This window comes from Ambystoma mexicanum, chromosome 6q (genome assembly GCF_040938575.1).
Source record: "Ambystoma mexicanum isolate Mex_15411 chromosome 6q, UKY_AmexF1_1, whole genome shotgun sequence".
Lineage (NCBI taxonomy): Eukaryota > Metazoa > Chordata > Amphibia > Caudata > Ambystomatidae > Ambystoma > Ambystoma mexicanum.
Window position 1 is genome coordinate 378,993,075 of NC_090937.1, and position 24,698 is coordinate 379,017,772.

The following is a 24,698-nucleotide window of genomic DNA, read 5'->3' on the forward strand; positions in this document are numbered from 1 at the left end:
ATCCTCTTACTTTACTACTCATGCACTTCTTCTTCCACACCTATATCACTCTTCACCCCTTGTCACTGTCCCATCGTTCTATTAGTTTTGTTTGTGTTCTCCTCTAACCTTGTTTCCTTCTCTTTTCCCAAGAATTCCTCTTCCTCCAAGTTCTGGTTCACCCCTGGTGTGGGCACACTACGCCCCTTTCGAACTTATGCTTCAAAGCCCTGAAAATTAATCTAATCTGGTGGTGATGGGCAGCGTATAAATGTTCCATAATCTAATGCAACATAGCGCAGCAGATGAAGTGCAGTTCAGTGAGGCATGGGAAGGCGCCAAAGGAAATCCCTGCGTGAACGACAAAGATCTGCAAAAAATGTGACCATGGGGACATTTGCAAGTTCTGGATGCAGTGTTGCCCTGCTGTTGTGTGGTGCTTGGCAAGAAATACTCCTAATTTCTTCTACACCAAATCCTTCCATCCGTTCACTCTGCGAAAGCTTCGCTAATTAATTTACCTCAGAACTCGAACCTATTCATGCTTCATTCCCTTCCCCTCGGTTTCCATGACTTTTATTCAATTCCATCTGATCCTTCTGAGCGTGCCTTTTTCTTTTTTTCTGAGCTGAAAGTGTGTGCGTGGTGTGCCTCGTTGGTAAAAGTTGGTGAAGGAACCACCTGTTTGTACGAGCATAGCTAGGTAGTTGTCAAAGGAAGGTAGTTCATTCTTTTCTATGTTGTTCCAACCTTTGAGGGATACCTTCGCTGAAGTGAGGAGTCTCATCCTCACCAGGTGTCGGGTCAGTGTTCAGCTCCTCCAGCTCTTTTTCTCCCTGGCTTTCATCCTCAAATGGTTCAACCCTCTGTCTCTTTATCCTTTTAAACCAACTGCATTTCTGGGTAACTCTCAACTATGGATCGGAAGCTGTCACCATCGACCCCTGTTTCTAAGTAATCACCCAGGGTTTGACTTCGTAGAGGAGACAGAGTTTATGCCTCTGATCACAATTGTGGACCAACTCATGGTCTCCCACTGTCAATGGTGTTTCTTTGAGTCCTCGCCTGTTGGCTTATTTACTTTTTTCCTCCATTTGTTTCTGCCTCACGCAGTTTGTGTGAATCTGTGCTGCTCTTGACCTTGGTTCGTGTTCTGGTATGCTGTAATGTTCCTTTGGCTCCCTGTGTGTTGTGAGGTTTGATACGCCATTAGGAAAGATGTCAGGGCAGTTTCGAGAACTTCCCCTTGTTCATGTGCTATGCGGAATTAATTATTGAGGGTACTTATAACATTTTCAGTGTCTTTGCCCAAGGCCAGCACTGGGTTTTTCTCTTATGGGTGCTTCAAACTCCCTCCCCTGGAACAGTAGTCCCTTGTCTGATTGGATTGTTTCTGATATGCTGTGCGCTGCAAATAAGTCTTCTTGTACTGGTAACATTTCCTCTGCCGTAGTGGAGAAGATCTACTTCACCTCTGGGTACCTGGCAAATTCGTTCAGGACCACTAAGAAATGCCTGGATTGCAGGACAGTTCCAAAGTTGACGCTCAGGTCCTTCCACTGGTGATTTGATGGGGGTGTCTTTTCTTGGGTACCAGATGCTTGGCACCATTTACATTCTTCTAGCAAGAAGTCCACTTCCATGTCCAGATCAAGGAACCAGATCTTTTCTCTGAGTCCGGCTTCAATATTTGTGGCCCCCGGTTGGCCTGTGTGGGCCAGTCCTATGCCTCGAGAAATTAGTATATGACTAGGTGGGAGTCGTTCAGAACAATTCTGTCCTTACCCTCTATAGACCCTGGAGAAATGCTTGTGATGCTGGTTTTCTGTTTTCTGACAGGAAGTTACGCCACTGTTCTGTTTTTAATTGCCCCAGCACCATTTTCATACCGTAGTGTTTGTTTTTAGCTTCTGCAATGTCTGTTAGGGACATCGTTTTGTGGATTACCATCCTCGCGATGACTTGGACATGTGCCTCAATATCTTCATCCACTGGCCATTCTTGCCCCAGGTCAGGGATAGGATGTCTCAAAAAATAACCAGTTGGGTTATCTGCTCGTGCTCTGAATTGCAAAGAGGCTCCATAATCCTGAAAGTGGAGCAACCATCTCTCCAATCGGATATGGAGTTGAGGTGCTGAGCCCAGCATGATTGGCAGGGGCAGTTTGTGGTCTGTGACCACTGTAACAAGTCTGCCAGAGATATATCGATGAAAGGAAGATATATAGATGCAAGTGCTTTCAGCCCCAGAGTACGGCTAGGGCCTTCATCTCCATTCTTGAGTACGGCTGCTCTGTGCATGTCAATGTCTTGCTAGCATATGTTATTGGCTTGTTCCGCAGCACTGAGGTCCGCAGGGCTTGCGTCAACTAGGATCTCTGTTTCTTTGGTGAGATTGAAGAAGGTCATAGTGGTCTTGATAACTAGGGCATGTCTTTCGTGTTTTCAAACGTTGCACCTCCCTTAGGGCCCCAGAGCCATGGGTGATCTTTCTTGGTTAGTGCCTTGAAAGGGTTTGTCAGTGTGACCAGGTTTGGGATGAAGCAGCCACAGAAATTGACCATACCCAGAAAGCTGTGCACCTCAGATGGATTATCAGGCTGCTTTGATTCTTTGATCTCCCTCCCCTTTTTTGGGCCTGCCAAAAGCCCTTGCTCTTAAATATGAATCTGAAGAAAAAAGCTGACCTTTTTTCTGCATGGCATGAACTTGTACTTATTTTTGTTAAGTGTTAGACCCTGTTGTTGTAGTCTTCCAAACACTTCAGTCAGCTGCTTCACATGGCCTTTTCAGAGGTTGAGTATATCAGTATCATCACTCATGTTGATGACACCTGGGAGTCCCGTCAGCACTCCTCTTATTGTGTGTTGGAATACTTCTGCCACTGATGAGACTCCAAAGCTTGGCCTTTTATATCTAGACAGGCCAACGTGAAATGAAAATATGGTTATCTGTATATGACTGATATGTAGGGGAACTTTGTGGTAGCCTGACTTGTAGCCTCTGGGGGAGCATACTGTAGATCTTTGCAGGTCTGCAATTATGTCATCTAAATGTGAGTGTTGGGTGCCTCTCTCTCCTGATTGCTCGGTTAGGTACTCTCATGTGTACACACGCCCTCCTCTCTTTCCGTTGCTTCAGTTTATTCAAACTACTATTGGGGACACCCAAGGAGTAGGGCCCTGCACCTTTTCAATGATATCTTCCTCCTTGAGTTGTTTAAGGGTTGCCTCGACCTTTTTCCGCATGTGAAAAGGGAATCTTTTGATGTCTTAGTTCCATAGGTTGCACTGTTTATTTGGCATACATTGGAACTTCTTGTCCTTTCAAAGAGCCTTCTCCTTCAAAGAGCTAGTGATAGGAATGAAGGAAGGATTCCACCTCCTCTTCATACCCCCAGCCCGAAAATGAACAAAGCCTAGCTCTTCTGCTGTATAACACCCAAGAGAGTGTCCATGGTCTTTGCAATTACCTAAAATGTGGCCGGTGTTGACTATTGATAGTATGTTACTTGGGTGTTGCATGCCCCTTCAAGGGGGAGCTGTTTTGGCCCTCCGTGAGTGAAAATATGTATTTTCGGGGACACGAGACAAGGTGTGAGACAAAGGTGTCAGAATTAGTGCAGTGGCATGCCATTCAATGGTGCTCCTGTGTTCATGAGCATGGGTAAATTTTCAGATGCGATGGTAACAACACATTGTGGTTGCTTTCATTTTCTAGTTATGTGTTGACACACAGCCGAGATGTCAACATCTTCTCCCTGTTCTTGAACCACCATCGATTCTTCATCTACTTTGGTTACTGTTGCCCCTCCCCTTTGTTTTGGTCGGTTGCCAGTCACAGGTTTTCTCTGATTCGGGATAGGCCAGGGGGCTTGACGCACTTTGGCAAAGTGGTTTTGTCTACCACGTCGTCCACATGGTTGTGCTGCCTTGGGCCCGGGGAAGGAGGCCACCAAAGGAGTTGCAGGCTCCTTTGGGTATTTCTGTGTTTACTGGGTTTTTCCCTACGACTTACCTCCACTTACTCTGTGTCTTTGGGCGGGTTGGCCCCTTGTGGCATGTACCTCTTTAGTGTGTAGTCCTTTCATGGCTTCTTCCATATGAGACGGTCTCACTGCTGCAGTTTCCTGGGACCTTCCTATGTCCATGATTATGTGTAGCGAGATGTTGGTCTCTCTTAGAATGGGAAGGGTCTCCCTTATTTGGGACGGGTAGCTGTGCTGAATTATGTCCGCCCTTACTTTGTCTTCCGCGTCTGCCAGGGCACATTTACATTGCTAACGATTTACACGAGCATGGAAGGCATCCAGGGTTTTGGATGGCCCTTAGCATATTTCAAGCAGTTTAAAACATCCATAATCTTTGTTTGCCATAGGGCTGAAATATGTGTGCCAGGCATTCTTGGCACCCTTGTATGATCTGTCATTCCCTGGCAGAGTCTTGAATACTTTTTGAACTGCGCCCGCATAAAACAGGAGCTTTGACTATCTTGCTGAGACATCAGTTTCCCGTATGCCTGTGAAGTACATCTCCAGTCTTTTAGTCCACAATTTCCAGAGGCGTTCTGTTGTGGCGGACGATCAATGGACATCAAATTCTGGGATTGTGCATCCATGGAATGGCTTGTGTATAGATGGCTCCAGCTGTTGATGCACCTCAGCCTGCTGATAAGGACTCCTAATGGGAGATTGCTTGCTGTAGATGATAACACCCCATCTTCTTCTTCCTGGTCACTTATGTTTCACATGGGTGCAGCGGGATGTGGTCTATTCCTCCCATGGAGGCTTTATCGCTCAGTTTTAGTAGGGGGGTTCTCAGTGCACCCAGTTGATTCTCTCCTTTATCCTCTCCTGTCTCCTGACAGGACTTGTATTTGGACATTTACGAATGTTTTCTCCCACTTTTATATTTAAAGGGAAGAGGCTGCTGTAATGAGGAATGGCAGCACTGGTGGCCTGTGAGGGCTGCTAACCATATTCTCCCCTGACATGCCCTTTCGCTAGGCCCAGCCGCTCCCGTGACGCCTCATTGCGCAAGCCGAGGGTTTCACTGGGATAGCCGGCTTACATCAGCGCCGATCCGCCGATCATTCATCTGTTGTACAGTTGGAGTCTACCCATCTCAGATTAGCTCTTTTACTAGTTCCATCATTGCCTTCTTATTTACTTTCTCCCCAGGGATTTGAGATCACCTGCTGGGAAATTCTTGCAGGCTTATGCCAAGAGCAGCAACTGTGAGGCTACTAATGTCGGGGTCCTCAGTCCTCCCAGTGATGAGGTTCTTCACGAATATAGGCAATGCTCTTCATTGGTAAAACATGCTTAAGTTGCATGGAGCCACAACACATGTGGCAGCCCTGCCCTCGTTTCATCAGTTCGCTTCCCCGGCATCACTTCTCTTCCCTCATCATTACGTACTAGGCTCAATGACTAGAAAAACTCGCAGAGGGTTCATGCAATTCTGGTTTGGTCTGGTTCTTCTCACCTCATTTTCGATGGTGGGGTATATTTAGTCATCAAGTATTAACGGCATTTGTTGGTTGTGTAACGTTCATTTGAAATCGAAATATCTTCTGTTTTTTTTCCCCTTAATTAAAGGAGGTTAGATGTCCTGTGATGCATCCTCTTTTCAAGAATCAAACTGTTCGTGGGGGGGTAGGGGGCTAATGATGGCCTCCATTTCCCATGAATGGCACCTCAAACCAGATGTGTTTTGATATTGACTGATTTAAGAATGAGTTTGTGGCTTTTGTGAAGGGATATGAGCCAATGTAAATTACAGCAATATGGTTGCCACATTGTTTCGAATCAACGTGAGTTTAATTGTATGTGGAAGGGTGGTCGCATGTGTTAACAACATTTCTTGCTTGCCTTGTTAACTTTAGTCTTTGACTTGAATATTGTGACAAGGCCAGTGACCTGACCTTGTCAAGAGGGGACTGGAACACCTCTCAATGGGGGGGAGGGCGAGGCCTCCCATGGAGCATTCCAGAGCCTGCCCCTAGGTGGACAGTGGCAGCAGGTGTGCCCCAATTCATGTGCCCGCCTCCCAGCCTTAATGCCGGTATGTTTGTTTGCAGACCCTTATCTCCAGCCTTAAATCATGCCTCAGATACTGGCGAATGTATGTTTGGATTTTCAGGGACTACCAGCCCTGATCAGCAAGTGAACGGAGAAAAGCAAGCAAGAAATCAGCTTCTGCAACCTAAACACAGAGTGCAAGATGAGAGACCAGAAGAGGCACGGGAGGAAAAAAGCCAAGAAGAGAAACCACAGCTCTGCTGAGACCCGACCGCAGCAGCGCTCAGCTTATGTAGAGACACCCGATGAAGCCATGCATAGACACAGCAAGGCGACCCATTCCTGTGCAGCGAACACCACCCACTCTAGACCAATAGGGACAATTAAAGTGGGTTGTGAACCGCCCCACCAACAAACTTACCTATGAGGGCCATGAGACGCAGCTCAAAGACACAAACCGCCTCCCAGGCAACAAAAGAAGTTCCATGGCACGGAAGAAGTGGCAGGGCTTAACTCACTTTGTATGCCCTTACACATACGCACCCCAGGAGGGGGAAACAGGACTGGGTAGGGAAAGGAGAACCCTCTCCATAGAGGAGGGGCAATAAAGGTAAGGAACAGGAATCAGGAAGTGTGGGTTTTATGGGTAAGATCAGAGTTGGAGCACGGTCCAGAGACCAGCAGGAGGAAGGAGGGAGAAGTCGCTTGTGAAGGATATTCGTGGAACAGGTCAAGGATTGGCTTAGGAGTGGAAGTGGTTTTACATTGTGAGTGTGCTTATTTGTGTGGAAAGTGAGAAGAGAGGTTAGTGTAAGGTATGCACGTGAATGTCAATGGTACAGGCTGAAAGGAGGGTGGTTGAGTAATTGGTGGGAGGAGCAGTACTGTGAAGGAGGGTACTAGTGATGTGGAGGAGGGTAGAAGCAGGATAGAGGGTGGGAGTAGTAGTGTGGAAGAGGGGAGTCATGTAAGGAAGGGGAAGAAGTAGAGTGGAGTTGGAGGAGAAGTAACATCAAAGGGTGGAGGTAAGATCAGGAGCAGTGAACCACTGAGGGTATTTCAGAAAGGATTGTTGACGTGCAAGATGGTTGCAGGTGAAAGGAGCGAATACAAAGGATCGAATGACAATACTTTCGAGTCCATTTTTTTGTTTGTTTTTGACTAGACACCGTGCGAGATAGCCTGAGTCCAACCAGAGTAAGTGCAAGGCACTGTCCAAATTCCTGTTAGAACACTTACCTTTGGATAGTGTAGGGACAGTTAGGAAGTCCCTGAGGGAGCTTAGCCAGCCAGCATCTTAGTTCACCATCTGCAGCCTAGGTCACCGCGAGCCCTGCAAAGCCTATGCCTCCTTTACGCTTTAAGGTAGCAGGGGCCAAGGAGAGGCTATACTCTTCAATGGGCTGTAAGCCAGCACGGCATGGAAGCATTGAAAACTCCAGTAGTACGGAAATTACCAAAACAAAAGTCTAATCAAGATACTATAGCAATAAGACTTTAATTCAAATAAAAGGACAAACCATTAAGAACACTAGCAACCCACCCCTGCAGTGACATACACAGAGAACGAAGACATTGGATGAAAAGGCACTCTGGATATTGAAGAACAGGGGTCTGCAGTCTTTGAGGTATAAAGTGTGGTCTTAAATGTTACTGGGGCCCGTCACTGTAAAGCAGAAACAAATAAATAGAATGTCCATTCTTATTTGGGCTTGGAAATGTTATGTTATGTCATTAGGTATTTATACTGCGCCAATCCCCACCGTCCTGGTCTTACAATGCAAGAAGAATACATGAGATTCAGAAATATCATGATTTGTGCAACACGCGCAGGGGAATATGCCTCATTTCTGCACATTTCTATGCGCATCCAATTTGTGAATTTGGGATGCACATAGAAACGCACAGAAATGCCCACGTATTTGCGCAAAGGCGGTGGAAAGGGCATCTGAGTGTAATATTTCTTGGCACAAGTTATCAAATGCGCTTGTCCATCTCATCACATGCGCTCAAAAAAGTTTGCAGCATCTGGCCCACTGACTCCCGGTGGTAGTTTAATGGAGTGTGCACAGCCCCAAGCCTCTTGTTTATTGCTTTTGCTTTCACACTTGTGGACGCATCACCCCACACCCCCCAACTGCCCCCCCACATATGGCGTCTACCTATACAGAAGCGCCTCCAAGGGGTGGCCAAGGGGGGCCATGGCCACCCTTATAAAAATGCTGCCCCCCCCCAGTGGCCACCCTGTGAAAAAAGCAAAGAAAAAAGACTTTTTCGCACTGAACTGTGCATGTACAGTAATAATATGCCCAGTTCAGTGCGGAAAAAAAGTATTTTTTGGTGTGATTTTTTCTTGCCGCAGGCTCAGCCCGCAATGGACTGGACTGGAGAGTCAAAGAGCAATGTTGGCCCTGCCCCCTATTGATGATCGCACAGTGCCAGTCGATCGACCCAGAAATAAACACAGCCTGAGCGCGTGCATTTCTGCTTTGGCTCGTGCTGGTTCAGGCTGTGTTCCACCCAGGCGCCGGCAGTGCACAGGGCACTGGATTTTGCATGAATACTCTCTCTGAGCAAGATTACAAACTGGTTTTCAAATCAGGATTCTTTTTTACATAACCCTAAACAGCTGTTGGGACATGGTATGTATTACTGCGATGTAGATGAGCTGTGCCAAACAGTAACATCGTGGAAGTTTGCAGAGAAGCAAAGGCTTTATAACTGCGATTGGTGGAGGTTTTGTGGCTGGATAGAAAACTATACGAACCACCTTACTACCTGCAGGTATAGTGTAATGAGCTTCTCCATGTCCCTAACTTCAATGCTACCACTGACTGCTTCAAATGAATAGCAATGTGTAGTTTGGCTTTATAAAGAATAATGCCCACACGTACCCAGCACACTTGATTTTCATATCTCCGCCACTTACACTGATTTTAATGCACAGTGGGCGTGCGTTATCCCCAATGCTGCTCCCAGACTATTCCCTATGGGTAGCAATAGCCGAGGAGTGAGTGGATTTTTGTACGGGCAATATATAGATATATTAAAGGAGGCTGTACGGCTACAAGTCTATATTAATATGTTGCATGAATAAAGTCAATTTTCTATTTTACAACATTGGAGACGGAAAAATTACATGTGTATATGAAGTAGACCATAGATTTCCTCTTGACACGTGCACATGTTGCTTTTAAAGACATTGCTCAGAAACTCCAGAGGAGGGGGGCAAGAGGTCCCCTATGGCTCTCCTAAACATGTTCAGCCAACTCGCCTCGGAGATTCGATTGCAACCTGCAGCCATTGGTTTAAATCCCAACAGGGCCGGCCAAGAACGCTCCAATGTCTATAAAATGAGTACCTGAGCTGGGTTATTATATCCTTCCAAAGCGTTTTCCAATGGGGTTTTCCTATTATAAAATGCTTCTGTGAATTAGGCCTTTAGAATACAGAGCAGGTAAAATTCGGAGCCAAACACTACATAAAGGAGCTACTTCTCCCATGTGTCCATAAGTGTTCACACTTTAAAGATTACATGTGATATGAAGATTCGAGGAGAGCCATGCCATCGGCCAGTTCTGATGTCATAAACAAACACTACATTACAGGTGTAGAGTTTTCAAATCACATTTAGAAGCTTAGAATAGGATCTGCCAGTTCCGGCGCTATCACTAGCAGCAGGCATCATTGCTGTTATGCCCAGCCCTGGGCCAGCAGGCAAGAACCTGTCTTATTTTACACCTCAGTGAGCGGTGTATTTACTTAAACAAATACACTGCTCTCCGAGGTGAGAAAACGGGCATTAAAGTGAAGGGTAGAGGCTGAGGACAAAAGCCTGTCCGCCCATCAGTAGGACTCCCACCACCCCCATGTTGCACCTTGAATCTTAACTCCTGGCTCAGCTTTTACATGGCCCATGCTTTCAATAATTACCATTAACAAAAGAAAAGTACATTTGTGTGCATGCAGGGATTGTATGTATGTATGCATGCATGTATGAATGTATGCATGCATGCGAGGGAGTGTGTAAATGGTAGTATGTTTGTATGCTAAGCGGTGTCTGCAAGTGCACACCTATGAATGAATGCAGTGTGACTGTGTGAATGGTGTGACTGTGTGTGCTAATGCTTGTGAATGACAGATAAGCTTTGTGGGTGTATGTGTCTGAATGTATCCATATCTCTGTGTATCTGGGGAGGGGCTTTGGAGAATGACATTTTTTTGACAAGAGCATGGCATGTTTTACTGCCGTTTTTGGGGAAAGGAACGGCAACTTGAGTGTTTCTATGTGATGGTGGGGTTACAGTGGGGGTGGGGTGGGGGAGAATACTACAGTGGTGCTGGCCTGGCTGGGTCTTACTGTGGCATGGAATGTTGTACTCGCATTAAGGTCAAAGGGAACACGATGAGTGTTCTTACATGGGGAGCGCATGTTTACTTATTTTGACTTGGGTCTTTATTTTACTAGTGTTTAAGGTCAAAGGCAACATACATATCCTTACATGGGGGAATATAACATGGTGCATGGAACATAAGTGTTCTTATATGGGGGGATTTGTGTGATGATATGCTATTTATAATCCGCTTTCACCAAAGCAATGTACAGAGAACATATTCACATCAAATGTATCACCCAGCTGAAGTTTGCACTCATTTAATGAGCTTTATTTATTTATTGCATTTATTGACATCGCCCACACCCGTAAGTATCACGGCAGTGGTACAACTTGGTGAGCAGGGAAAACACTACAGTACAGAGTAAGAGAAGTAACAAGGTGCAAAAGCAAGATAATAGTACGAGGTCGGTGGAGGAGAGTAGATATCAGAGTGGTCACTTTGAAGTATGAAAGGCCAAGTTGGCTTTGCCAGGATTTGAACCTGCAAATCACACTCTGTTTACAAAAGCTGTGCCCAACCCGCTGAGCTATCTTACCGGCTAGTTAGCAAGAGCAGGTTTTCTTTCTGTGGCATTGCAGTTTATTACTGGTGTTAAGGCCAAAGGCAACATAAGTATTCTTACATTGGGGTGGGGGCATTCGTGCTGCCTGCAAGCCTATGTTTTTTTTACTGTGGCATGACATGTTTTACTGCCGTTAGGGAGCATATACAACATGATTACAACATGATGAGTGTTCTTATATGTGGAGTGGGGGATTTGTGTAGCCAGCAAGGATATATTTTCTTACTGTGGCATGGCTTTTTTTCACTGGCAAAGCCAACAGGAGTATGTTCTTACATGGGGATACTGGCACGTATTGGGAGAGCTAGCATAAACATGCTTTGTTATAGCATCATTACTGGCATTATCGACAAAGCAAACATGAGTATTTTCCTATGTGGGAATAGTGGCATATGTAGGTGTACCAGAATGGACATGTGTGAGCACAATCAATATGAAAGTGCTTTTTTACACTTGCAGAGTACTGGCATATAGCGGACAAAGGCATTATGAAAATGTGTTTGAAAATGCTCCTGTGCATTGTTGGTGGCTTGACATGTAACATACTTTTTATGTCTTACCCTACAAAACCGATTGTAAACTTTGTGGCTTTTTACCTAATTTATCACAAAGTGTACTGTAAAAAGCCCTATTTTAACCCATTATTTAAAACCTTTTCTCAAGGGGACAACCCCCCCTTGATTGGTTGCCCCCCACCTCACTACTCTCTGTCACTCCTGTGCATTTGGCTGGGGGCAGAACAAGTGCCCTTCCTTCTGTGAGCTCTTCTTAATGTGGGCCCTACGACATTAGCTCCAGGCCCCACTTGTTACAGCACCATGGCCATGCCTGTGGTGAGTTGGGGTGAAAGATGGATCTAATGGGCCAAAGGAAGGCGAGATATCTACTCAGCCTCATGGGCTTGGGCGAGGGGGGTATTAGGAAGAGGGGGTTCAGTAGGGCAATAGGTTTAATGTCCCGTCTCGCTAACAGTTTTCAAAAATGCCAATCCGCCCTGCCAAAATGTTGAGACTGGATCAGCCCCTGTGTGGCACGCTGTGTGCCACCCCATGATTTCCTGTGGCCTCATCAGGCCACCCCTATGAAAAATGTCTGGGTGCGCCACTGTACCTATACCATCGTGGGGTCACACCTTTCATTACAACATCCTTCACTTGGTTGTTACTGGATGTAATGCCCCCACCCAAGGCTAAGAGTTCCTCTACAGACATGGGAAATATAAATCCAGTATCGGTGGTGCAGTTAATTACACCCTATATTACATACACCCTTCACATAATAACTGCTACAACATTACAATGAAACTCCGTTTTTTTATTTCTCCCCTCTTGAATTTCTGCTTAGTACATCTGGGTGTTTGAGTCAGGTACAGAATTGTTTTGCACGTTTTAATACATGTTTATTTCTCTCTGTGTGCTCGAGATTTTCCTTCCTTTTCTTCTCACCTTTGTTTCCTTTCTGCCTGACTTTCCCCAGCTTTCAGCATTCTTAGCACTGTGTGAAAACTCCCACATCTATAGCAAAGATGGTGGACACGTGCTCCCTCATTAGTGAGTCTGAACCATGCAGAGTCTCCTGGTCTCCATCTAGACGGGTCCCCGTTGAGAGTCCCACATGTAAGCAGCATGCAAACCTTTGTGAGTAAGCACGCACGAATGCCACAGGTGACCTGGCTGGGCCCTAACGCCCCACACTAGGCTGCACAGACCCTCGATGATGTAGTCTGTGTACTAAATAAATACTTGCCAGTCTAAGTAAGTGTCTCTCTGAGCAAAGTTCACCTTAAAAGATTCGGTGCCAAGCTAACAGGCATGGTAACTCTCTTGGGGTTTGGCAGGATCACTGAAGCCATGCATGGCCAAGGCAACGCATGTAGATGTTTGGCAGGCCGCTCCCATCTCCTCCATCCCTGCACCCGAGTACAGCGCCTCAGTATTGTGTAGGTCCAGAACATATACGCCCTCGAGCTAGGTCTAGGTATGCCAGACTATTCCATACTGAGTGTTGATCTTGTGCAACACTGTTCTCATTCCAGCACACCAATTGCGCAGTGATCTCAGGATTCAGTCCGCGCGACTTGTGTGGACCATCTTCAAGCACACCACCGCCAGAGTGCTCCTGCATGGTTATGTTTCTTGGGTGTGTCTGTGTGAATGGGTCTGCCAGTGTCTGTCTCTGGAACCCCAAGAAAACAGACGAAACCCCCCCCCCATCAGGGTCTAGGCTCCTTCCTTTTGTTCCATGATGTAACCAGAATGCATCTCTCGTTTGGCTGGTTTGAACCAGTCCTCCAACGTTCCAGAAGATTTCTGGTGATTCTATCATCTAGTGATATTTTCTATCCCTGCTCTGTCTGTATGGTGGTGTCAATGCAGGGGTCTACTGGCCTACAGGGGACTATGGAGATGTTCCAGTAGGCCTGGACGTCATTTGGGGGTCGCCAGGGGTCGCAACTGCGACCCCTGAGGTCTTCTTTGCTACCCCTGTGGTCTCCCTTGCTACCCCTGGAAAAAAAGAAAAACACTTTTTTTTTCTTTTTTTTAATGAAAGCTCCTGTGCCCAGCCCCATGTGGCTCTCTGCTTCTGGAGTGGCTGAAATTCTTGTTCAGGCATATTTTTAAAAAAAGGAGTTCCACAAGTCTAACACTTTCAGCAGTGACCCAAAATTTGAAAGAATAAGAATTACAAATCATTTGTCTTTCTGGAATTCTATACAATAATTGCTAGACTCATTAAAGGCTTATTTCAGGTACACTTCAGGTGGTGGTCTGTTCTTAAACACCTCATCTCAGCCTTTCATCCTTCTGAGGTCGATAAATGAGTACCAACACAGGTTGGGTGATATTTTATGTATATTTGTCCTATATAAAGCGCTTAAGCGTAAATGTATTATATAATAAGACTTCATTATAATTTGACCATGGATGCCTGCTTGCATTCACACTAATTTGGTAATATGGGCCTATACACACTGATCTGAACGATATATATATATGGCAATCCATTTTTGTATGAAATTTATATCACATTATGGTGATATCGAAACCATTTTTCGTAGTGAACTTAGGAACAATGCTATGTGATGCCACTTCCTGTTTTGTCAAGGGGTGAAAGGTCGTGTTCCATCGCTTCCCGTGATATCACTTAGGTGTGGGGTCAAATGACATCACTTCCTGTGATGTCATGAGAGGTCAAGGGTCATGTGATGTCACTTCCGCCACCCCAGGCATTTTGGTGAAATGACGTCCCTGTAGGCCTCTGCACCGTGGGCCTCTTTTGTGTTTTATTTCCAAATGTTCTCATAGGAAAAGGCTTGGGCTTGCTGAAAATGCATAATATGGGGCCAATGAGAAAATTATTTCCAAGGCCTTTTTTGGTTCCCAGTCCACCCCTGCGTCAATGGTATGCCTTTGGCGGCTTTTGCTCATCGGCCAGGGTTCTAGTCCCAGACAAGGAGGAAGTAGGGATTACCACTGCTAAATATCCCATTTCACTTGCACAATTCCTGCATATATCAAGGTATGCTATTTAAAGAATAATGTAACCGTTAGTCCAAGGCTCAGACTTTACGTAATCAGTATTTTGCTTTCTTATTGATAGTCATACATAGCAATAGCGCCAATCTAAATAAACAACTTCTCAGAGCCACCCTCCCTGTCCCTTCAGTCCAATATTTCAGTCTGGCGGAGTATACACATTTCCCTTTGACTAATGTAGCAAAAACATGTCTCCTAATTCATGAAAACCCCAGGAACTCACCTTTTCTAGTAGCCACAAGCCATGGGTGCTAAACATGGAAAACAAATTATGAGCAACATATCAGCAGAAGCAATGGCATGGCCAGAGAATGAAACATCAGTCGTGCAACAGAGCTCGTGTTAACACATCTGCAAAAGCAGCTGGCGTTATTTTGAATCAGCATGTTTGACTTTCAAAAGGTGAGATGAAAGAAAGTCAGACGAGATTCTTGATTAAACTACATTCCTAGTTGGAGCTTGTCAAGTACAGCAGCTGCTACACACGAGAATCCCCTTTTGCCAACCCTGGTGCTGTCCTCCCGTCCCTGTGTTAGAGTTGCCGGGCCAGTGAAAGAAAGCAAACAAGGCTCCCTGATAGCAGTGCGATGCCCTATTGACCGCCCCCTCCCCCCTCTTAGTGGACACAGCAGAACAACATGTTATTTTATTTATAATAACCCACAGAAACCATTGTAAAGTATTTGGAAACACAAGGTCACAGTTTATTTGGAGCAAAACAAAATAGTGTGGTCCCAGCCACATAACAAAGTAGTGTACAATTCCAGGATGACCCGTGTCATTCCCTGTTTGCACTCGGCCATAATCGGACATACACTTCTGGTTCTGTACTGCCAGTCAGTAAACATTCTCGGGACCACTGACATCAGAGTCTGTAGCCTTAACTGTTTTGGAGGGGAGTCAGTGCTTGTCACTTGGATTTGGCTCGAGCCCAGCCATTCCTAAACCGCTCACGGCCGAAAGTCGCAGCGTAAAAATTATCTATGGCTAGGACTGCCCCGCTACTCCGCCTACGACCGAAAAATACAATTACAAACTGTTGGAAAAACATAACCATAATAACACATAATGATCAATTCTGCTGTACATATTTACGACACCTAATATTAAACTAAAAGATGGATACAAATCGCTTGGTCATACAAACAAATCCCCAACCCAATGAAACAACCTGAAATAAAAACGTTAATGCCACTTATACAGACATTTTCAACCAATTCTAACATAATGAAGGGAGAGGGAGGATGGGAATTACAACGCAAGGGGGCTGATGAAAAAGAGACAGTACTGCTGCAGCCCCCTGCCTTGTAAGCGACCCCCAAGTGCCTGAAAGCAGATGTGTCAGGCCCTGCGGGACGCCCCTTCAATTTCCATGGGAGGCAAGAGTCGAGTTTGACTAACCCCAGGGTGGGGCGGCCAGAGGGGCAGCCGCTATGTAGGCTGTCCCTCTAGTGCCCCTTCCGGGGGCCGGTCAGCCACTGAGTTACCTTTTGGTTCTATGTTCATTCATCCTCAGAGAGTTTTTTGTTGACTTTTTTTCATTGAAAAAATTCATTGAATTTCTTTTTTTTAATTTTGGGTGTTAAACCCTCCCACAACCCCCTTCCCTTTTATTTATTCTCTATCCTCAGATAACCCCTACCCCTTATATGTCCTTACCCACCCCCCATATTTTTTCACCTAAAAACTCAGCGGAAAGAAAAGGGGGATCAATGAACGTTGTATCCACCTTTTACCTATCCCCAGTAGCGGGTCAAAGGCTGTTGAAGGGGGTAAATGAAAATCCACTCCTTGCCCTATACAAGCCTCCCAGGAGCCTCCTTTTTAATGCTGGCAGAGCAGGTATAAAGGGTGGGAACGTTTCCTCCCTCTGCACAGTGTGGAGGAAATGAGAAGCCAAATGGAGATACTATCGGTGCCCTACCACCATGAAAAGATGGCACGGCAGGGCAGACCTCAGTACCCTTTGATCCCCACCCCCAGTGTTGCTAGCAGCTAGAGGGACAGCACTTCCCACACGTGAGCTCTGTGCCGTAGGCTCCTCATTACCTCAAGCACTAAAACCAGAGGCACAGGATCCAAGAGCAAGGCTGCACCTTTGGCTTTCATCACGAGTGGCATGTTCAACCTCCCAACAGGCCATTTATTCTGCCCTCCACCTCCCATAAGGCAACACCAAAAAAACCTCATGCTTAGAGTGGGGCTGGGACAGGGGTGAGATAAGGGGAGGATGGCGTACAGGACTGGTGTAAATTAGACTACTTGAGGATTTTAGGTTTCACCCCACATATAATGGGAGAAAATGGGCCCATAAAGTTGTTTGTTTGTTTGTTTGTTTATTGCATTTATGCGGCGCACCAGACCCAGGAGTAGCAGGGCGCAGGCGGATATGCGAAGCTTACATATGTTACAAACATACAGGCAAAATACGATATGTCGACATTACATCTGAAATAATACAATATAATACAATGTACAAGACTTAAGTTGCACGTAGAGGCAGAGTAATTTACATCTAGGTAGTTGGAACTATACACAATTTACAATCTAGCAGTAGGTCGTGCTGACGTACCATAGTTTCAGGGCGAACTAATTCTCAGTCAGGTTGAGGTTAATATGAGGTTCTGTCTGAAGAGAGAGTAGGGGAGGTCGGCTCTCAGCTGTTGTGGCAGGGAGTTCCAAAGTTTGGCGGCCTTCACGAGGAAGCTGATGCCGCCAATCTTAGACAATTTGTATCTGGGTACTACCAGACAATTAGTATTAATGGTTCTGGAAGATCTACTAGAAGTTCTTCTGGATATTCTGTCAGTAAGGTAGCTTGGTGCCACGTTGTGTAGCGCTTGATGTTTTAAAGAGGCGATTTTTAGTTGTATTTTATTGTGGGTCGATAGCCATTTATGATGACGTCTGATGGCAGAGATATGCACTCTTTTGTTGATGCCTAGTGCAGCTCTAATGGCATTGTTTTGTAATATTTGGAGTTTTTGGATAATGGGTTTATTAGCACTGCTTTAGAGGGCGTTGCAGTAATCTAATCTTGATAGAATTAATGCTCTGGCCAGTATAAGGCAACTGTCGTTGGAAAGGAAGGCGCTGCCTGCTCTGATCAGCTTACAGGTATAGGCTGTGGTAGAGGCCAGAGAATTTAGTTGTTTGGTAAAGGACATTGTTGCATCCAGATAGAAACCAAGAGTTTTTACCTCCTTGGAGACGATGGTATTATTACCGTCAATGATGAAAGAGGCATATTCAAGTCCTAGTTTGGAGATGTTGGATGGGGAGCCAAGGATTATCAGCTCTGTCTTGTCATCATTCAGGCATAGGCCGTGAGTGGCCATCCATGCCTGAATGATGAGATAAATTCTATTCACCAGCGCCAGGTCCTTGCCATGATCCCCGGAAAGCGGGAGGAGAATCTGAGTGTCATCTGCGTAGTTAGTGTAGGTGACACCCAGAAGGTCCAGATCATCGAACAGTGGCTTGGTGAATATATTGTAGCGAGTGGGGGTCACACAAGAACCCTGAGGGACTCCACACATGATAGGGTTAGGGTCCGCAGCTGCAGAGGGAGAGAATACTCTGCTGGTTCTGTCGCTCAAGAAGGATTCTATTCATTTAACAGCGCCTCTAGAAAAGTGGGCTGCTGTATTAAGATGCCTACAGAGGACCTTATGATCAACCAAGTCGAATGCAGCTGAGAGATCGAGTAGCAGTAATAATGATGTTTTCCCTTGGTCTCTCAGCTCATCGATTTGTGTACCTGTTATAAAGTTGTACCTTTATTATAATGAAGTTACATGAGATATAAGGTTTTACGTGACACATGCAGTGGAGTAACTTTGCTGTAAATGTTGGGGGGGACATGACAACTGAAGGAAAGGGGCGGGGTGTAGGATGGGCAGATGGTGGCTCTGAGGGATTGTATCGGTCACCACCATTAGTTCAAAGCCGAAGATACCGAACATGAAGAGCAGGGGTGGTCCCCTCAGCCCATGTTTGGTATTTTTGGCTTTGATGGTTGCGGGGTGTCGCCCGCTTCCTCAGCATTGGATTGGGGTCAGGGGACCCAACAACAAAAAAAGAAGAAAAGGGACGCTGCAGCGTCAGATCCGACCCACGTTAAAGGGAATGATCTGATGCTGCCGGTTACAGGGGAGGTAGCGGATGGAGAAAAGGTAAGTTGGGGGTTTATGGGTGTACTTGCGGTTTAAGGGGATATGGGTTTGGTTTTTTGTACTGAGGTAAAAATGTATTTGCAGCAAAAATGACTACGGTTAATTCCGCCATGAATTTGTACTTCGGTCAAACAACCTAAATCCCTGAGGGATAACACTTAACTACTACACCACAAGAGTCCATTGCTGATGCTCTGTTATAACTTTCATAAGACTGGTGGCGCATATTTAAAATTCAATTGGGCCCCCATGTACCCAGTAACACAACATACCATTCACAAACTTAATTACAAAGAATGCATCATTTATTTATTTATTTTGCATTTGTAAAGTGCTCACACAGCCCGCGGGCATCGAGGCGCTGTTACAGGAATTGTTTGTTTTTTAGTTGTGTAATTGTTTTTTTTTCTTAGTTACATATTTATAACACGCTTAAACACCCAGAGGATTCTGAGCGCGGACCCAGGGATCGAACCTGTGTTGCTTCGTGTCATCTTGCTTCCAAGGCGCACATGTTGCCGCTGAGCTATCCTCCCGGGACAATCATTCATTCAGACACAAAAGTCAACACACATATGCTTGCACACACTCTCACTCACACACAAATGCACCCAGCACCTCCACTGACATACACTGTGTGCACACAACTTTTATATGCACATTTGCAATAACACATGGAAACATTGGTGCGATGTCCATTGAGCAGACCAGAGTTTATCAACCCCTGATACCTGAAATTTTGGGCTATGTTGACTAGACCTAGCTGAACTATAAAGCCATGGCCGAATGGACCAGATTCACTGGAATGTCAGCAATTTGCCTGATTTTTCCTTTCATTCAAAGACAGAAACCATTGGTTAATGCAGTGCAGTGGGTGACCAAGTATAATTGGTATAGATTTTTAAATGCCATATATCTCCAAACTTGGGCTCTGCACAGCACCTTATATGTGTACGTGCTGATAGATTATTTCCACAATATTCTGACTGATTCAAATTAAGGTATGTTTTCCTATGTTCAAATGGCTCCAAGCAGTGGAGTACTGAGTGGGAGAGTCGCAAGGGGGTGGTCAAGCTGCCCCCCGTAGCTCTTTTAAGAGCCAGACCGGGACATTTGTCATTGGGACACCTCTCCCATTCGGCACCTCAAAGAGGGTGCCCAACGGCAAAAGTGTCCCGCTGGCAGGGCAATGTGTGCTGAACAATTCCTGCTCAGCACGCTTATTGTGCTGGCAGAAGGACACCTTACCCGGTCACCTCTACCTTAATGGTAGAGGTGACCCTCAGCCAAGACAATGTCCCAAGGAGCGCCTGGCAGCAGAGGGTCCTCACGTTGCTCTGTATCAACAGAGTATTACAATGTCAGCCATTAGGCAGTGACAGGAGGGAGGGGGGTACTATTAGAAGGGACGTTTGTCCCTTTAGAAATGTCAATGGGAGGGAGTGCTCAGAAGTAAGAAGGGTTCATAATGTTGCATGCTTTATGAAATAATGACTATGGCTTTAAAACCCAAGGAGGATTTGTTACGCTAACATTAATCTGCATGATGCTAGTGTGACTTTGCATGCAGAATGGGGAGAATGAAACTAAAGCCATACTCCCATTGCTCATCATATTTCTATGATAATGTGTATAGTGTATGGTTAGTTTACTATGAAAGGCTAGTTTATTATGTAATGCTGTTTGCTTACAATGTATTGCAATAAATGATTTATATGTTATATGTATTATATAAATAATAAGCGCATTAAATGTAAAGCAAAACCTTAATAAATATCTATATCAACTAAGTAAGCCTGGAAAGATGTGCACAGCCGCTTAAATTGTCCACATTCCAGTTTCAGCATGTAACCAAGTGTGTGATCCTGAGAAAATGATTTAATCGCATTGTACCTTATCTGCAGCTCTGTGGGTGATTCTGATTCACTTCAAAGCTCATGTTAATGCATCATGCTATTACAATGGACAAGCCTAATGACTATAGGATTGCTCCACATATAACAATAGTGCAATTTAGGTATTTTGCACCACAAAGTTATTTTTGTCACTTGGCTTATTTATGGCAACTTATCAAAGACTGATAATGCGCCTTGCAATGTCCTTTTCTGTGTAGTCACTTCTGTTGGTGCAATCCATATGCTAATTGGGAAGTGTGCATGTATTTTGCCTCAGAGGGCTTGGACAGAGCTCCCCAACAAACATACACAAACACAATAACATTTTTTTTTTAAAGTACCTCTGCTTGGCTTTCAAATGCCGCCCGTCCCACGTCTCATGTTACACCGACCTGACCTCTTCGCACTCACGCGCCTCCAGACAGAAACCAGGAAGCTGAATGAGCTTCCTAGTTCCTGTCTGTGCGTCGTACGAACATGAAGCTGGAAAGCGATGCTCTGTGCTGCTGGCCCCCGGAAGTGCTGCTGCTTGTGTGATAGCACAGGCGCCAGGCCCTGCAACACCCAGTTCAGCACCCTGGCTGCTGACTTTGAGTCAGGGCAGCCAGGGTGAGGGACTGAGCCACGCAGAGCATCCCAGCCCTGAATGTGTTGCAGCGCGGCTGCCAGGCATCCCTGCATTATGTAATGAGACAGCGCAAGCCTTGCTGAGCACCCCAGCCGGGCTTGCGCTGTCCAATTTCATAATTGATGATTGCGGCCCCCCTGCCCTCCCTCCAAAAGATGGGGGGACAAAAAGGCATGCCACAGAAGTTGGGGGGGGACAAAACCCCCTGTGCCCCCCTATAATTACACCCATGGGCACATGATGGCAGCACCTGTCTCTGTAAGAATGTACCTTGCATATTATGATAATACCTGGCATATTTACTGGTGATTTGTGATGCGCTCACGAAGACCTGACATGCCATTGCACAGAAGGAACTGCACAGCAGAATTGGGGGAGAGGAAGGAGGCAGAGGTGGAAAAGTGGACAAGAACCGGGAGAGAATAGATTAATTGAGTTCACTAGGCCTGGCACAATAGATGAGATTTTCAGTCTAAAATAGTTGTAGTTTGTTTCCTCGCATGAGTGGGAGGAGGGCAGAGAGTTCCAGTGAAACGAGGCTTTTTTTTAATACAATCTGAGCACAGTGGGCAGAACAAATATTGAATTACGTTTTGTAGCTTTTTAGACTTGACCCCATATATAGGTTCTGTTCTGTTAACTGATATTCATACTCTGCCCATCTCCAATGTTGCAGTATTAAGGAGCCCGAATTTGGGCGCAACGAGCCGTATTGTGGCCCGGCTACAATAGCTCATTGGCTGATGCAGAGGATCTTCAAACAAGTTTTTACTATGAAAGAAACTCACTTTTCGGCGCTCGTGCTGGGTTCAAGACACACGTTTTGCACATAATTCTGTGTGGAATCAGTTTCCATACCGATCAATTAGTCGCCCCCAATTGTTATACTGGTAATAAATGACAAGATTGTGTGTAGTAATCCCCATTACTGCAGCCCCCCATCCTAGTCACTGTACATAATCATGAGATAAATTAACCCACCTCGTCAGAAACGTTTTTCTAAGACTCACTTCACCCACCCTATCATGGCCTCTCCCTAGAAGCCCTAAACTACAAGACAAATAAGCTAGCCTTATTCCTTTGCCACTTCCTGCCATACAACGGATATACTTCAACTGTAGTATCACCTCAAGTGGTCGAAAAAGATGTGTGCAAGGTGACAAGGGAGGGAACTGCAGTAATGGTGATTGCCATACAGAATCAAGGCATTACCCAGCAAGTCCCTTACCTCATCACCTAACTTAGTTACGAGGACATAGCATAGACTACCCACAACAACAGGTCTGAAAAATAACACAATCAGCCTCTTCATGACTCATTGTGCACTTTATTCAGTGGCTCACAACAGCACATACCCATTGTGATTAGGCTAAATTCACTACACGCCAAACCAAATGTGCCAGCTCAGCCTTGTTGATTGTAGAGCCCTGTACATGGATTTTGTAATGACTGATAAAAATAGAATGGGTAGCCCGGGTAGATGCTCTGCATATATCTGTGAACGCCACTCCATGAACCTTGAACCCATGCAGTGCCACACCCCTCATAGACCTTCCTTGAAATATGGGAGGCAACTGCAACTTCTGATTCATAAGCCTCAAAAATGACACACCCACTCCACCTATTAAGGGGTGGGACAGCAAGCTTCTAGTCTAACATATATTTGTTTAAGTTAACTGTGTTTCATTATTTTGAACATATAAACAATAGCATATATACCAAGACAGCACATCAGGCAACCATTCACTAGTCATGCATGGTAGTATGGTAGACATATCAGTCAACAAATATGCAGTAAGCCTACAAGAATTTGCCAATATCAAATGTCAACGTTAAGAAAGGTCAATACTATGAATTATCCATCAAACCAAATGGCTTACAATAGCAGAGGATCAGCATAAATAAAGGCAAATTCCATTGAATGAGAAAAACGCCCCCAAAAAACCTCTAACGTGCATTTTTTATTTACACTGACATGTGTTGTCTTGAAATACAATATGAACACAATGATGCATAAGAAGATATAACACAAAATACGTAACACTGCAGGGGGAGGTGGGTGGTGGGAGGCTAAAAACAAGAGGAAACTATATGATTAATAATCAAGCAAAGCAACACACTGAAATTCAATTTATATTAATAATGCCTCCAAAAAAATATATTCTGTGTACTCTAAGTAATCAAGAGGCATGTGCAAACATATAATCTGATATGTTAGGAAATCAATTAACATAAATCATTTTGCTTCATATTTAGCAAGAAGGTTATACGAGCTGGCAATACAATGTTCTAATCTATGTATATGGCAAATATTATTCCACCAACCTGTAATGGTAATTTTTGGTAGTGTTTCCATTTAGACGTTATCATTCTTATAGCAATAGAAATAAAAAGATCATATACAATAAACAAATAGTTTATTTCACAACCATTAAATGCCATACTTCCAAGTAAGATCTTCATCAAGGATAATGGAATATTCACTCTAAAGATATTTTCCAGATATTTTCATACATCTTTCCAGAATTTTTTAACATCTATACAATAAAGAAACATATGTTTGAAAGAGCCAGCGTTGTCTTTACAAGACCAGCAGTTTCCATCATCCGTATATTTGGCTTTAGGTAATTTAAATTCTCTCTCTGAATAAAGAAAAAGACATTCTGAGTAACGAAAAAATTATGTTAACGTTCTTCCAAATTGAAGATCATAACATTCATCAAATACCACATTACAGTCTAGTTCCCATTGTGATTCAAATGTCCATTTGAAACCAGAAACTCTTTTATGTGTTATCAATGTGTATATTTTGGCTACATTAAGCAATGGGTTTGAGCAAAGAACTCCAGATGCATCAGGAACTAAGCTGTTCATATTGTAGACGTTACATTTGTCTAAACATACATTTACAAGCTCATTGTATGACTTATAGTCTGTATTTGACAATGACAATGTATCTTTAAACCCCACGTTTTTTATTATTATTACATGAAATCACAAAACAGAAGAAAAACAAACATACATATAGGTGGGTGTGTATTCACAGCTAATCCACAGAATCAGTATCTACATAACATATGCCACAACAATTATCATCTTATAATACTACAAGTTACCCACTCCTACTTTTCATCTCAATTACAAGACATCATGGCGGGGGGCATGGCCAACTTGCCATGGAATAAGACGTGCCCGAGAGAGCTGCTCCTGTGATCCGACAATGATTTGTTCGGAACATGCACTGAAAATGGACTAGCTGCCTCTGAAATAAAGGCACGGGTGTCGGAAAGGGACCCCTGCCACATCTGAACAATTCAAGCAAATCGGGTCGCACAAATGCAACGAAATCATCTCTAAAGTATCTAGCTGCGCTGTGAAGAAATGCCCAAGATGGCAGAGAACAAAGGGAAAGCGGCCGCGGCAACGGAAACTATGTTGCAGCCCTGATCGATGCGCAGATACAAGAGCGCTGCTCCTCGGATTTTGTGTGGGTCTGTGCGCCTG